At 40.4% G+C, this 17,018-nt stretch overlaps 1 long non-coding RNA gene across 1 annotated transcript; it reads right to left on the bottom strand.

Annotated features, from left to right (window-relative positions):
- Nucleotides 1-3,504: 3,504 nt before the first annotated feature.
- LOC118599402 lies at nt 3,505-4,120 on the bottom strand. The gene is made up of 2 exons (XR_004948736.1): nt 3,639-4,120; nt 3,505-3,569 (listed from the first exon to the last, which is right to left on the bottom strand). It is a non-coding gene; the product is annotated as an uncharacterized LOC118599402 (long non-coding RNA).
- Nucleotides 4,121-17,018: the final 12,898 nt, after the last annotated feature.

Raw genomic sequence — 17,018 nt, 5'->3', positions numbered from 1 at the left:
TGAATCCACCGTGTCTCCAGCTTTACTATCTGTGTGTGTGAAACAGTCAAGAGTCTGTCGCAGCGTATTAGCATGTAGCACATTCTGCTACATGAAAACTCCCGATTTCGTCTGTAAACAGCAGCTTTATTGTTATTTGAAGTCTCTTCTTTGGTTTCTTTACTGCTCAATTCCAAAATATTTTTTTTGTTTGGTTTTTGTTCGCTTTTGAAGCTTAAGGCTTCTTATTTAGCAATCCAGGTAGCAGCTTTAAGTCACGTGACCAAGACGGAGGTTGTGAACAGAATCCGTCACTTTTCCAAAACAAAACGTCCTTCAGGATCAGTAAATAATCTAAGTTGGCGCATGTTTTTCTTTTTTCTGTATTCAGCACGTTACTAAATGACTCACGGACCGGTACTGGTGGTTTAGAGAACCTGAGCACCCCGCTGCATCGTTGGGTTGAAAAAACAGAACGTTCATTAATCATTCGAAATGTTTTGTATCGGACATCTGTCCCTCCGGACCGCAATGCAAACTTTATGCAGTAGCGCTGGATGGATCGATCCAAGTTGGTGTCGGACTGATACTGCCCTGCAAATATCGATATTTAAACTCTTGTTTGACACTTTTCTGTATCTCCAAAAGAACCCAGCTGAGTTGCCAGTCCTGCGAGATCTCAGCAGCAGAGAAAGAGCATGCAGGCGGCATGCATTATTCACCCTATTTATTCAAATGCTGAGTTGTTTCTGACAAGTTACTTTAACCTGTTTTTATTGCTGTATTTAAAGGCTAAGAAGTTAAAAATTATGTATATTTCTACCAGTCATTTTTTTTTATCGTTAAACATCTTAATTGATTTTTATATCATGATTACTTATTTTTTTGGTTTGTAGATTGCTTTGCATTCACTTCTTCACTTTTTTAATTTCGTTTTGAGAAGTTTTTATTTGAATAAATTATATTTATTTAAAATATTGTCCTAATTATATTTTTATGCCTATCAAGTAATTAAAAAGGGGAAACTTACACTAAAACATTCACAGCAATTAAAAACAATTATGATTATTTATATATATATATATATATATATATATATATATATATATATATATATATATATATATATATATATATATATATTATGGGCTGCACGGTGGCGCAGTGGTTAGCGCTCTTGCCTCACAGCGAGAAGGCTCCGGTTCGATTCCCGGCTGGGACCTTTCTGTGTGGAGTTTGCATGTTCTCCCCGTGCATGCGTGGGTTTTCACCGGGGACTCCGGCTTCCTCCCACCGTCCAAAAACATGCTTCATAGGTTAATTGGTGACTCTAAATTGCTCCTAGGTGTGAATGTGAGAGTGGATGTGTGTGTGATTGAGGCCCTGAGACAGACTGGCGACCTGTCCAGGGTGTACCCCGCCTTCGCCCTTCAGTAGCCGGGATAGGCTCCGGCACCCCGCGACCCCGAAAGGGACACAGCGGTCAGGAAAATGGATGGATATATATATTATATTATATATATTATACAATTATATAAACAATATCACATCCACTGCAGTTACGAAAAATATTGATATTGGTATCGATGTCGGCGATACTGACCGGTATCGGATTGGATCGATCCTCGAATGTTCAGTTTCGCCCAGCCCTATTACGCAGGACTTCTATTTGTAGTCCCTTAACGCATCAATTCACAGCAAAAAGTTGGTGAAATGGATCCAGGTTTTAAAATAAAAGCGTTTGCTTTACTTTCAAAATAAGCAGATAACGCCGTCGTCCAATTTAGCCAAATGACAATTTATTTTTGCAAGTACAAAAAATACAACATTTATGACACAAAACATGCATTTTGCAAGGAGTCAATGAGGAAGGAGAGGGGATGGGACACATGAAGGAGAAGATATAACCTAACTGATAGTCATGAGACGGACTCACCATGAAAGGCAACACACACACTGCCTATGGACTGGTGTAAGTCTGGCATGTGTCAGGAGAGAGACCTGGCTGGCACCTCATTCCACTGTGACTTCTGAGGTCTCAGAATATATGCGGGTCACTTAAACTCCATCCTGAATTAGTCTGAAGACAATAACATGAAACATATTTTCCTAGAACTGAAAAGAAGTGTAAGAGTTGCTAAAAGCTATTGACGTGTGTAACAAACAGTGTTTTACATTCCACACGTACTGTGATGAGGGTCATTTGTCTTATGTGGTCATTTTGTGTGAGTGCCTGCGAGTGTGTGTCCAAATGAGCATGGGAAGAGCACACATGGGAAAGCCAGCACACTTGATGGGGGGATTAGCAATAAGTGGGTCCTCTGGAACGGCAGGAAAAACAAAGTGAAGATAGATAAAGCAAAAAGGGCGGGTTAAGGTAGGGAAAATGAAAGGAAAATAAAGGGGAGAGTTAAGGAAAAAGAAGCTGGGGTGGAAAAAGATGGAGGAGGGCTGAGTGCCTTAGAGAGTGGCAGCGAGGGCCGTTTGAGTTGGAGCGAAGGCAGTAAGGGTTGGGGAGACCGAGGGAGAGACAGGGACACTGTGAAATGTTAAAAAACCTCACAATTGATGGTGTTTGATTTCCACAGTAATTACCATTCCTCTGGCTCGGTGCATTCCCAATCTGGCCCTATCTTATGTCCACGCCACATTCCACAAATGATTAGCTGGCCCACTGCTTCCCTCTGCTACCCACGGATTGAGTCTGCAAGGAAAGTTTTGAAACATAACTAAAGGAACACAGTCAAATCTAATAACCCTAAGAAAATACCAGCAAAGTGCTTTTAGACTTCTTACTGCCAGTTTCAAATATTCCCAAGGTCTTTGGAGAAAAGTGCTTTGACTCAACAGAAAGGCCTCACAGCATTTCCACGGGTATGTAAGGCCCTGCTCTTGGCGGAGAGGGAGGAGAGGGAAACGCAGTGCCAGAGTAATTCGTACAGCAGCTACGACTAGCTTAGTTTGGTTTTATAGAAAAAAGAAAATTTAATGGTCTGTTGGTTTTGGCTTCTTTTATTATTGGGTTTGTGGGCTTTCAAGACGTTGTGCACTTTAGTCAACGTTACTTCTTGTTGTGACTTCAAAGTGTTTTCTTAGTTTTGCTTTACCTTTGGTTTTCAAACGAGTGCACACACTTCCTGGTTTGATCGCTGTTTATCTTCTCGCTTTTGAACTTTTGCCCAGTTCTTTAACGTTCCAGTTACAGATTGAACTAAATACAAACTCACTAGTTTTAATTTTATTGTGTCTGTTTCAAAGACACTTCAAAAGGAATCATTTGAAAACAAAATGGAGAGCTATTACAGATTAAAGCTGAGAGTTGTATTTTATGACCCACAGGTGTTACCTTCCCCCTTTTAATATGCCCTCACTGGCTAAGCCTCATGCCCCTCACTCTGGCCCTGCCAGCTTGGTCAGAGCTGCATGGGACAAATTTATTAAAAATTAAAAAAATAAAAAACTGATGATCTGATCTCCATAGTGTTAGGGAATGAGGAGGACAACCCAAAACAGAGCAAACACAGGTCACAATTAAAGTGTTTATTAGGAAGGTAGAATATTTGAGTGGGCCGCCAGATGCACAGGTGAGCCTGAAAGTCAGATAAAGAGAGTTATTTGGAGATCCTGGTTCCACGCTTGGGGTGATGGTGATCTCTTACTTAGAACTCCAGAAGCAGACGTGAGAGAGGAGCCTTTGAAGCGTCCGAGTGCAGGGCGGATGGCGTCAGGAATGATGGAAGATTCCTCCACTGCTGCGGTGTACAGGAGGAGAATCCACCGGAGGGTGAAGACCAGTGTTGGGGCAGCTTTACTCCGTGTTGAGATGAGGGAACTGGAAACGTCACGCCTCTTCAGGATGGAAACGGAGGAGGAAAAACCAGGCCAGAAAAACTCCAGACAGGGGACAGGCTTAAACTCGTTACCAGGCCAGAAAAGGGTCAAAAACATGAAAAGACTAGAAGTGCAAGGATTGTTACTAGCTGGAACGTGACTGATTCAACGAACTGGCAGGGTGGATGTGAAACTGAGGACCTTAAATAGTGTGAACACCAGCTGGAGCACAATGAGAGCTTAATCAGCACAGGTGAGTGAGATTAGGGTGGAGGAAGGAAGGGAGGGGTGAAGGAGCAGAGCAGAACCATGACACATAGCAACTATTTTGTTATTTTTATTGCCTGATGGTGACTAACAGGTTTGCATATTTTCTTTAGAAAAATTGGCAAAATAAACTTTTGGATTTCCTTGGCAACTGAGGTTCTTTATGCCAAAATATGTTCATATAGTATATATTTTTGTTCAGCTTGTGCGAGGGATTCTTCTTTTTTTTTTTTCTTTTCCAAATTTGAATAACAAAAATTGCCACGGAATAAGGAAGCGCCACTTTTGGGAGCTTGCCACACTAATGTCAGGAACCAACTCTCTGTCTCCCCCTGTGGTCATTGGCGGTAGCCATCTCCTGTATACGAATTGCACTCAATTTCCCATCAGCCCCAGCGCACCGTGTCTGAATGTCTCCACACCTGACTCTCGTCAGTCAAAGGACATTTAAGTGCTGCTCAGTTTACACTCAGTGTGAAGTATTGTTGTGCCACTCAGCCTGCATACTGAGCATTTCATTCTGACCTGATCTCCTGTTCTAACTGATCCTCTTTTGTCTTTTTTTTTTTGAGAACTTTGTTTAAAGATTTTCAGCTTTTACAAACACAGTATTTAAAAAGACGGATTTGTACCAACACACAAAAAAAAAACAAAATTCACAGTCATGCCAACCAGTGGCATGCCCGATTAAAGATAAACCCAAAATATACAAGAAATATAAAACACACAATAACAGACAAAAAAAATTAAACATTAAATTAAGTCTTGTACTACCTGCTTGGTCTTTGATTCTGGCTGTTTGCTGCCTGCCCCGACCCTTGGCTGGACACTGACCACTCTGGTTTCTCTCTGATGCTTCCATGCTCGTTGCTGACTTCTGCCTGCCTGACCCTGATTTAGATTTGTGGAATTGTAGCTGTTAATAAACCTGCTGCGCTTGGACCCAGCCGTCTGCCTGTTCTGTGACGGCTAACACCGTTCAGAATCTACAAATATTTTTTTTTCCCAAGTAGCTTTCCAATGATGCTTGGTGAGTTAAGATGCGATTGATTGAAATTCAATTTGTAGTGTAAAGTTTTTATTTTTAACTGCGAGATAACAACCTCTATCTGTGGTCAAAGGAAACTGCGGTTGTAGAAATTTTTGAAGATCACTTGAACAAAACTTTCCTTTTCCTATTTTGTGTGAAAATTCACAAATTTCACACATTGTTGCAACAAGCCGTAGGTTCTGTGGCCATCCCACGAAAATTTCAAAATTTACTTTGGATATTTTTTTTTCTACTTGACTTAAAAAAATGTTTTCCCTGTACAAGATTTTGGGCCAATTCTTTGTTTTTAAATCCTGTGATGTCATCATTTGTATGTGGGGGTTCTCTAATTTAAAAAATGTATTTTCACTGGCGGGACTGTGTGTGTTAGCAAACTTTGAGATTTCAAGTATGTGGCGGGGAGTCACATTTTTGCTCAAAGGTGCAGTAAGACAGAAGAATTGCAAAAACAATCTGGTCATTGCAGTCCAGGACTGGTATGGAGCATAATGTCAGCCAATAAAAATAATTTAAAAAAAAAACAGCCTTTTTATTGTTTTGCTGTATATTTCTAAACAATTTGCTATGGTTTTCATTTGATTTAATTTACGAAGTTGTTGAGTTTGAGGTTAAATTTAAGCTAGGATACTTTTAGTATGTTCCGGAAAATGTATTCATCCAATGAACTGCTTGGTTGTAAGATCAGTCTGTCATTTTAAAGGTTACCATGGTGACGTGTCACAAACCAATACTTTATTTGACCTGTTTTTGTAGAAGACAAACGGATTTTAAGTGCTAAACCCTTGAAAACATTGCTGCATTGTCGAGGGAGTTTGTTTACTATTGAATACACTTTAGTTGCGTTTGTTTTCAACCAAAAACTCATGACTTTCTCCATTAGGCAACAATGAAAATAAACTTTATAAAGGAGTAACGACACGCCATGTACAGTTAAGTGTTTCCTGATGTAGCGGCGTTGTTTCGTTGCCAGTCAAAGCACATAAGCTCCCATTACACTGTTTGGCCACAAGTTTAGAAAAGATTTACAGCACCGGCAGATGGACATATAATACTTGTTTATTTCCATCCACTCTTTAAACATCTCTGCAATGGAACTTGCATTGTTGATCATTTCTGTCTGGGAAAAAACAACAACTGTATTTATTTTCAGTAAAAAAGCGGCAAAAAATGATCCGTTCCCAATGTGCCGAGGAAAGTAGAAACCTGTGTAAATGGGAATTGATGGATGGAAGGAATGGTGTAGAAAGAACTCTGGAACAGAAGATATTTCTTTTATTTCTCTGAAAACTGGCAGTATTGGAGCAAAGATAAGAAACTTCAATTGCAGGCCATTGAAATAGTAAAAACAAACAGTCGGTTCAATGTGTTTGAGTTGCACAATGGCTACAAAACATATTTTCTTGGTCATTTGCGAACACAGTGATCCGACACCAGGATGTAAGCTTTGACTGACTGCTCCAAAACCAAAGCTCCCGTTTCAGCTGACAGAACAAGATGTGTCCCATACCTAAAACCAGTCTCTCAGTGTTTCATTCACAAACCCACTCATCATTTGGAAAAAACCTTGGCCACACTCTGCATATCCATCACAGGATTGATTCCAAATTTCATTGAAAAGCCCAGTTTTGCACCAGCAGCTCGGCTCTACCAAAGCCTGATCTGCTTAAGCTGATGAATGGCTATGTAACATGCATTTCAAAAAAACAAACACTGCAATCAGTCTCTTTTTACACTTGTTTTTTCACGTGCCGCTGCACATTCACCTAACGTCCGGTCTTCTTGCAGGAACTATCCATCAAAGCCTTTCAGGCTTCTTTCCTTTATCCTGAGCTATGTGGAAAATGTGCCTGCATTTTCCCTTTTTTGGAATGGGAAGGAATGCTCTAGTCATTCTTTTCTCTGACATTTCTGTGTTTTTTTCTCCACCACATCTCATGTAGAAAGAGACATCAGCGATAGGCTGTATGTCTAGACTTTAGCTCAGAGATAGCTGTCAAAATAAAATGAGGGAGACGAGATAAAGCGGAAAGGTATGGTGTCGGTTGACTTTGAGATGCTCCATTCTGAAGGGAGCAGACAGTCTGGATGTTTGGGAATCATTAGGCAAACTTTCACAAAATACAAAAAATCTCACTAAATGAATAAATGATGAGGACAACCAACCCAGGAGTCCCGAAAGAAGGGAATTGAACGTAAAACTGACACTGCCTTTTCCAAGGAGCTTTATTAATCTGTTTAGCAGTTAGTTTATAAAGTTATTAAGTCATACATTCATAATAAAAATGACAAACACTAAAAAAGTGCATTAAAGTCCCACTCTGATCATCTTTTGATGTTTGGTAAAAACCTGTGCCATTGATATTGAGCCTTCCTTGATTTCCAATCATTCCGGTTTACGTTTGTTCCCTCTAGCTTAAGAGCCGGTCCCACCTGCTTTCACTGCCATATCACGGCTGGAGCATGGAAAAAAATCATCCCTGTGGTACAGATGCTGTTAGTGGACTGGTAGTGCAACGGTCGAGATGTGGCCGCGGAATCGTTGCACGTACACGTGGTACAAAATATGGCCGCTGTTACACGTGGGAAATAATTTTTGAACGGCGCAAAAATTTATACCGCGGGTGACTGCATGTGGAACAGCAGTGCAACAGCAGTTTCAGTGCGTGATTGGGCTGTGGAGTCAATGTCGGCACACGTTCTTGGATGCCGAAATTTTGTGTTCGTGCACGGCTGTATCCCGGCCGTTTCCCCAGCCAGTCTGCGTTTGTACCACTGCTTACAGGATCTGTTTAACAGCTGAGCGTGGGAGGACACGCTTACATGCGATTAAACAGTGCTCTGGTAGTGGAATGGACTCTGGTGTCTGTATCACTGCTATTCCACGAAATCCATATATCGATCAATTTTGACCAACAGTGCATCTAAGTGCTTGTGGCAGATTTGCCAATTTTTTTACCCGTGATATGGATATCGTCAAATAATTTGGGACCAGGCCTTTACAGCCCCTCACAACCCCAACTTAACATTATTGATGCAAAAAAACGGCGAGCAACATTGAAATTATCCAGGTGTACAGTTCTGAGCCTGATAGCAGCTCAAGGAAACAAAGACGTACACGGAACTATTCGTCTACAAGTGGATGCATCAGAATGGGGCCATGTAGCTCGCCGTTGTAGGTACTACATCATAGCCACAAACTTTTCCAGACATTTTCTTGCTCTGCTCCTGATTCACAACAAAATGAATATAAAAATACTCAACCTAAAACTAAATTTTCTTATTCGGGTTTTAAAATAATGCCGCGGAAGCCATGCAATACTACTCTCCATATATTTCTGCTGCCGTGTAGAGGGGAGGGGTTGCTCATGCTGACAGTGACAACAAATGCACGCATATGGCAGAGCGGGCGTTAGCAAAACAATACAGTGTGTTTGTATTTTTTAAAGTTGATGCAGATAGTACACTCAGTCTTTAACGTAACAAAAAGGTGACTTTTAAGTTCAGTAACACTAGTTACCTGTCCAAACACCACGCTAAAGTACACCAGATTCTATACAGCAGAGAAATGAACAGCGTTTTACCTTTCAACTGAGACATCTCGAGCTGCTACTGTTTTAAAAGTTGTGTATGCTACTGTATGAAAGATAAGTGCAGGAACTACGGCTACCACCAAGGTAATATATTGATTATTGCAATGTTTGCCATATCATGAATCGGATTGTATTGTGGGTTATCGTGAGGTTCAGACTGCCATCAGCCTGACATGTCTGTTTCAAACCAAAGCTTGTGAACAAAACCATGACTAAAGATCTCTTCATTCATTAGCCAGAATAATGAGGGATGATAGAAAGAATAATGGAAGGTCTACGCTTTGGAGTCCTTGACGGGATAGCTCACTTATTCAAACTATATTCTCTTTGCATCAACGTCAGGTACAACACTTCTTATTGTTGCTTTGACAGGTGGAGGTGGTTACTGAGGAGACGTCAGCTATAAGTGTTTATGACATAAAGATTGTTGGGAAACAGTGTGAGAATCAATGTCTATCACATTAAAAATTGGTTTAAGGAGCCTGAATTCATCCAACCACATTTCAATGAGTTGCTGTGTCTCATTATTGCTCGACGTTTGTCCGCAACTCATCGGTTACGCTAAGGCCCGATCCGAATTCTCCCCTTCACCCTCTCCATTAGCCTTCCCCCTTTGTTTATCCCTCCATGCTTGCTCCAAACGGAAGGTGATGAAAAAAATAGTGTCTAATATTTTGGACATGACTTTCGTTCATTGACCTTATCAACATCACAGATCCGCTAGCGTGGAGCTTCCAGTGCTCGAATAAACATAACAACCGCGGTTTTATAACTTTAAAAAGGTCACGCTACAACATAACGTCAATACTTACATTTAAATGTAAACTTCTGTGGTTCGGAGCGCACCAAAGTGAAGAAAAGCGCTTCTTAGCGGTTTACTATCGCTATAGCGGACTTTCAAATCAAGGGGGAGGGCTAAGGAGAGGAGAGAAGAAGAGAATTTGGATTGGGCTTAAATCTACTCTGTCTACATCCTGCAATGACTAGCTATTCGAACTGAGAAAAACTCAGGGCAAACTGGAAAGATGGGTCCAAGAGCGGTACCTGGTCCTGGACTAGGGTCCACTTAGGTGTATTCAGACTGAAGCATCTCTGGTTCACTTTATGCAAACCAAGTTCATCAAGTCTGAACAGACCCAAATCCCCCACAAGAAACAGGCATCGTGTCCAGGATGAAGACAGCAAGTTATAAGTAATGGGTTCATGTCTGCACAGTGGTGACATATTTTATAGCGGATGCCATTATTTTTCATCTACAGTAAATTCTATCAGCGCTAACCTTTCACTGTACTTTGATAAATGGGGTGAAGAATTCCAGCCTTGACCTTTGCGCACACTGATACAATCTAAGCGCATTTTCAGCATTCTTCGCCCACGCTGGCATACCTTGCAAAAATGCGTCCCTTTGACACGGATGGCTGAGGGGAAAAGCCAAAAAGTGGTCATCCAAAGTCTGAAATACCAGGCGTGACATTTAGCAGGGGCATGACGTCTGAACCTTACAACATAATAGCACGTAAAAACGCAGGTTATACAGTTCCCCGTGTGCACAAACTCAGACTTACAAGTCACAGTCCTCAAATAAAATCCGTGAAAGTATGGACATTGTTTCTAAATGATTTACTGTCTAACATGTAATTTTCTGCATCTGAGCAGGGAGGTATTTGGCACCGAGAGGTTGACAGCTTATATTAGCTTTAAGGGCCTATAAAATGTGCTCTATGTGCATAATGCATCCTGAGTGAATACACCTGGCGGGACATCTGCATGTGCCCGTGTCCCCGTGTGTGCATAAATTACAGCTAATGTATTTTTTTCCATTTCATCCAGCTCACGCCTCAGCTGCTGGTTGTCTGGCTCAGTCATGATGTGGTGTCAGTTTAGTCTCAATTTTGACATTTTTGACAGTAAAACTAATCACCTCTTACTGAGACCAGGCATCAAGAAGCACTTCATTAAAACAGCATTGCTGAGAAGGCAGGTCCACTCTGTGCTGGCTTTAAAATGAACTTTAGTTATGGTGTAACAATATGCTATCTTACCCCTAAAGTTTTAACTTCAAGGAACACAATATTCAATATTATGATATTATAAATGAGCAAATTTGGGTTGATTTCCTGTCAGTCACTTATTATGAAACTATTACGCTGTGATCACTTGACAAAGAGCATCTCATTTAGCAGCTTACAAGAAGAAATAACCACCACAAATGTTTTTAGTAATAAAGTTAAGTAGTAAAGTTTTAAAAGACTGGTATCAAAGCTTATCATATTTTATAAGTCGTATAAGTTGCGCTTTTTTTTTTCTCTCTTCATAGTATGACTATGCAGCTCCTTCTAGGTTTTGACCAGTAGAAAAGGAGGCCAAATGGCTCTTTTACTGTTAGAGGTTGCCGACCCCTGGGATAGGTGAAGCGTGTGGAAACCACCTCCAGTTCACACCAGACTCGTATTTTTTCACAACCATTGACAGGCGCTTCTGCTCAACTGTGGTTATTTAGAACTTCTACAATTGATTTGACATTGTCAATCTTTTCTTGTCGCCAACTGCGCTCTGCCTCTCTCTCGTTGATTGTGTTTTTAGACACCCAAACACCCCCGTCGGCCCACTATGTTGATCTGTCTGCGTATATATGTGTCTGTCTGTTTTTTGTATGTTTATTTTCATCCCTGTTTAGACACAAAAATTTGATTTAATTTAATCAGTCGCGGATTTTATTGTGAAAAATTATTTGTAGTTTGAAAATTGACCAGATTTTCTTGTGTGTCTAGACATAACTTCCTGCCAGGATTGATGCGGATCACTTGCAGCTTGCCCAAAAGATAGACCTGACGCCGAAAAGATTACTGCACGCCATGAGACACGCACAATACAAACTCAACGATCCTCAGACCTGAGCAATAAAACTCAATAATGTTCCTAAGTGTCTCCAAATACAGAGATTTTTTAATGAAATTAAACAAGTCTCTATGACAGGACAGTGTTTCCATCGGTTTAATGCGACTTCTGATTTCGGACGTCACAGGACAGCTTCTCCACATATGAGAGGAAACTTCCATCTTCACGCAGGACTGCAAGCTCTCATCTGTGAGGGTGGTGCAGGATTTGCACCTGACGTAGCTCATGAATACATAAAGTATTGAAAAATGTTAGGATTGTTTAAAGGGCCAGTCCAACCCAAAAGTGGTGGGTTGACAGTGATTCTCTTAGGCTTTGTCCGAATCCCCCCCTAACCCCTAATTACCAAAAAACTCTATACTGCCGGACTATCTAGTGTCTTGGATTTTCAAGGTAATTTGGACACGATCCTCACTACTTTTCTTTCGTTTTTCTAAACACCGGATGTGACGTCACCAATTTCACAAAAATCTAATAAAAATGAGCATTTCACAACATTTATTTTTGACTCCCCTTTTTTTGATGGTGAAAATGTGGATGGTTTATTCAAATATTACATTTAAACAAGTTTTTTGTTTGAAATTGTTCAACCGGAATTCATTGTGGTCTATATCCACTAATCTAGTGACCATCAATGGACGCAATCCACGTAAATCAACTGATTCTGTCGCAGAGAAAAACGGCTTAGTGCTATTTTACGTAACACTTTACTGCAACACACGTACTGTGTTGCATATCAATGCAAAGCCGACATGAAAGGCTACTTTTCTCCGCATCAGAATCAGCTGATTTATGTTGATCATGTAAACCACATGTGTCAAAGTCGAGGCCCGCCAGATCATTTTAAATTATTGTTGTTAACAGCCCAATGTTGTCTTGTGCTGGTAACATCTTTGGAGGCTGAGAGATCAGTGATCTATGGCTGGTCATCATCCTCTCCCTCCCTCTCCCTCAAGGTGCAGAAAGAAATAAACATAACCGGATAAAAAACTAAGGGAAAAACAGAGTAAAACACAGACAACGAAAAACACGGCAAAGCAAAAAAAACAGAATCATTTGATTTGCTTTTCCTAAAAAGCACACATTTGATTTTTATTTCAGGCTTTGTTTGTTTTGATGTTTGACGCATTTCACATTTGTATGATTTTGACACTATATATTCTATGGAGAACAAAATCTTTTGGGATTTTATGAGTTTCTTTTATTTATATAAAATAACAAAATAAAAGGAATTTGAGTGTTTTATTTTTTCATTTCTTCTAATTTGTATAATTTGTATAACAAAAATATATTTTTATGGAGAGCAAATATTGAAAGTTATTTAAGGTTTAAGTTGTTTTATTGTGGAATAATATTCCTGCAGTTTTTAATCATATTTATGTTAAAAAGTTATGTTTTTAAAAGTAAAAAAAAATAGCTTTAGACCCACTGCAAATTCTTCCCCTCTCTACCCCTCCATTTAAAGGGGTATCATCTTCCCCACCAAGGGATATAGACCCCTCCCCCATGAGGGAGGAGAAACACTTTTCCTCATTGGGCGTGCACAAAAGTTAACATTAAAATGTAATTAATGACTTTTTGGTGTAGGATGACCTTTTTAAAGTTTTAAAACCGACTCTTGTTGTTATGTGTATTTATTTGAGTGCTGGAGGCTCCGCGCTATCGCTAGCTAACCGGCAACTGTTGGTGACGTCATTGAGCAAAAGTGGCGTCCAAAAACGGAGACACTATTTTTTTATAACCCTCCGTTTGGAGAATTGGGATTGGGCCTTAGTGTGTTCAAAAAATGTTTATCTAGTTTGCCCCGTGACCTAAGGTGTGATTTGGATTTTGGCCCCCTGTGCGATCGAGTTTGACACAGTCGAAGTTGTCAAAGAAGGTGTGTTATTTTGGTGTTGCCAGTGACATCTCTGATGTTAAAGAGTTTAGTCACCCTTGGTTTGCTCCAGTCATCCGGATACTCAGCTTTCATAGCGCAGATGTGAACAAATACAAACATCTGCTGATGTGTCTGGATGAAGGCAGTGACATGTAGCAATAAAAACACAGTGACAACAATGTGCAGAAGCAATGGCCTATCTCCCAGGGGAATCCCACTAAGGGACACAGCCAAAGCACCAGCTGTTTACATTTACTTTCTGCTAGTAAAGCAACTATTAAAAAAATGCATTTGACCAAAAATATCCCCCAAAAAAGACTCAAAAAACACCAGGGGTGAAATTTGTGGATAAATGTGGAATTTTTTCTGGTCCATCTTGAAAATGTCTCATAGGACAATTTTTCTGGACAAAATAAAACACGACCAATAAATATACATAAAAAAATAGCAAATAATTAGGCATAAATTTGTTTCTGGTACAGAAGAACAAACTGATTGGCCATTTAGGAAACAAAACAAAATGAGAGCATTATTCTCTCTTTAGGACCATGTGTGCCTGAGGGGTTGACAGCACCAACTTGACTTAATGTTGAAATTTGTAATGAACTTGATTTCTTTTATGAGCAGAATTAATTGTAGTGTTGTAATGGTTTAAAGCTTTTAATTGACTGTAGCTTGATTTGAGTCCTAAGTGGCTGAGTCAAGCTCCTGCTACTACAATGTCTGAAGCTTTTGTATTTAATGTTGGGCTGACCTTCTACACCTCCAGACGAAGGCTCTGTGCCAAAACACGTAACAGTAATTTTACCGTAATGTGAGCTGAAATAAAAAAAACAAGTCAAATTTAACTGCTCCAGGTTTTTCATTGCCTGATGGAAAACTTTCAGGAATCGGACTTTGGCTTTTCCCAAAATTCAATTACTGAATAGAGTGGGAGTCTCCTGGAAAAGCTCATTTTTCTGCACCTGAGAAGTTTGGTTTCGCTCAAGTTAAGGCCTCCTGTGGCTATTGGATCCGACCAAACATCTTCTTATCTGCTTCTGATCTCCATGTTTTTTCCAAAAGTCGTGAGGTTGTGATCGGTGCGTCAGTGAAATCGGACATGCTTCAAGACATTTTGCTTCGCTTTTCCAAGAGCTGCTGTTTGATGAGCATCCAGCTCCTTTTCATGTTCTGAGGAAGTGATACACTCGGATGGCGAGTGTTTCCATTCTGCACTGGCTTTTTGCAGCGTTCTGACAAGCATGAAAATAAGGGTCAGGTTGGGAGTTTTACTTTTCGACTTTTTAATGCAGCTTAAAAATGTTTTATTGTTCAGTGGTTGTAATAGTAAACATGTGTTGAGAGAGGAACCAGCTTCTATGATGACTATCCTATTTCCCCTAACTGGGATTTGGCTTATCAAGGATCAACAAATCTGCTTTAGAGTCTTTTGAATTCTGCTGAGTTCAAGCAGGTTGCTGGCTAATATGCAGTCTTAGCTTGAGTCTCACACATGATCTGTATTTTGCCCTGAAAATGGGAACTCAGGCAACACATTGAGCAACCCGTGTGTTTTTGGCAGCTGCACTGTTTACATTACATTTTAGTCCAGCGATAAGACATTTTCTCACCTCACTAAGCTTGACGGTGAGAAAAGCCTCAAAGTTTGTCATGTGTAACAAGTGTTTCCAATCCTATGAGACGTGAGATAATGAGCACCACAACGAGAACCAAACCTTGACTGAAGACTTAATCCAAATGGCCATGTCAGCTACTTATGAAATACTTTTTGATCAGGGTCGTTGGGTTACTCCTTCAGTGCCCTTTTAGTTGTTTTCTCCGTGTATTTTTTTCCCCAGTCTGCACTTGCTCATAATAATCCAGACTTCATTCTTTCACACACTCAAAAAGAGGCCTTTGGTTCACTGTCCACCAATAAATGAAAAGGGATTACAGTCTCATAGACCCAAATACTTTTGTTATCTTCTATGTTTTATAAAGTACAATGTTACGTTTTTGTTTAAGCTGTGGTTTAACACTGAGCCGTTTGGACCAAAGAACAAGCAGAGTCAAAGTTACATTCTTGGGAAGTGGCACCCAAGGATGATAGAGCCTTAGTCACAATTACCCTTACAAGTGGATACAGGGGAATCGTGGCCCACAGGAAATATCAAGGTCATTGACCTCCTCAGGAACGGATTAGCTGGATGTGGCTTGACATGACTTGATATGGCTGCAGGAAAACCCAGGTGGCATGGCGTGGACTGGATTGGCAGAAAACTTTGCCACTGCAGCAAAAGTTGTCCTGCTAGGTTCAAGGTACTTAGATCATTCTGTCAGGAGCTGGTGGTGTAGGTGGACCCAAACACAGGAGACCAGACTTGGTGGAAAGGAAATTAAACAATTTAATTAATGGATACGTGACAATTTGTCACCAAAAACCAACAAATTGTCAATTTTTGACACAGAGGGGTCCTCAACCAAACATCAAAATGTAACGACTTGGGAATGAGAATGTGTCGGATAATTCAGAGGCTGCTCAACAAAATACACAGATCTTTGCAGGTACTCTACATAAACTTCATGTATTTCCAAGACTTTTTATGATGCCCTTATAATATAAAGAGAAAAATGGAAAAAAATGGGTGTAGGTGTCGCAGCCAAGCCATAAATTACTGCTGAAAGGTGTAAATGCTTCCACCTGTTGCATTCTTAATAGGATGCCTGGGCAGAGATAATAAAAGTAACCCTTAAAGAGAGCCACAAACGTCAGTCTGTGGCTTAATGAGTGTAGTGGAGATGGGTCGCTAAGTCCCTTGGCCACGTTCTGATCTCTTAGCAAACCATCACAGTTTGTAGAGAGGAGCGATCATACCACTCAAACAATTGCATCCCAGCGGGGCACAGATCGACTGCTGTGAGTAGGCCTTCTGTCTGTAATTTCAAAACCGTTTCTTTATTCATGGGAACTCCAGCCTTTTAGAGCAGCTTATGTAGAAGTCAAGCAGAAATACTTTTGATGTGACCAACAGAGTCTCTCATAGAGCCTGGTCGAAATGAAAGAACCCAGCGGAAACGGCACTCCATCAATCAGTCCATAATGGTGGAAGTCATACTTGGGAAAACAGTACGACAGCCTTGCCAAATAGGTATTTAATGGACTGGAAGAGACTCAGGAAAAAGGAAGAGAAAGTCTCTCACCACTTCAGTACAGCAGCCAAAGCCCAGATTTCAAAACATTGAACAGTCGGAGAGAAGTTATGATACTCCCCAACCAAGCCGAAAGAGTTTGAGAAGACCTCGAAGAAGGATATGGCATCCTTGAAAAACATGTGGAAGCTCAGACATGACTGTTTTACTAATGAACCATTACACTCTCTAAACGAAGCATTCAAGAGCCCTACGTTTTTTCCTAAAATGTGGAGATTTCAAGCGTTTGCTAACTTCGCAGGCATTACAAAACACACTTCTTTGAGGTTGAGTTGTTTTCAGGTGACAGACGAAAACATCTAATTGGATAACTGCAGTTTAAAAATGTGAC

The sequence above is a fragment of the Oryzias melastigma genome, linkage group LG11 (genome assembly GCF_002922805.2).
Source record: "Oryzias melastigma strain HK-1 linkage group LG11, ASM292280v2, whole genome shotgun sequence".
Lineage (NCBI taxonomy): Eukaryota > Metazoa > Chordata > Actinopteri > Beloniformes > Adrianichthyidae > Oryzias > Oryzias melastigma.
Note: the sequence above shows the minus strand (reverse complement) of the source record. Positions and strands in the feature narration are given on the sequence as shown.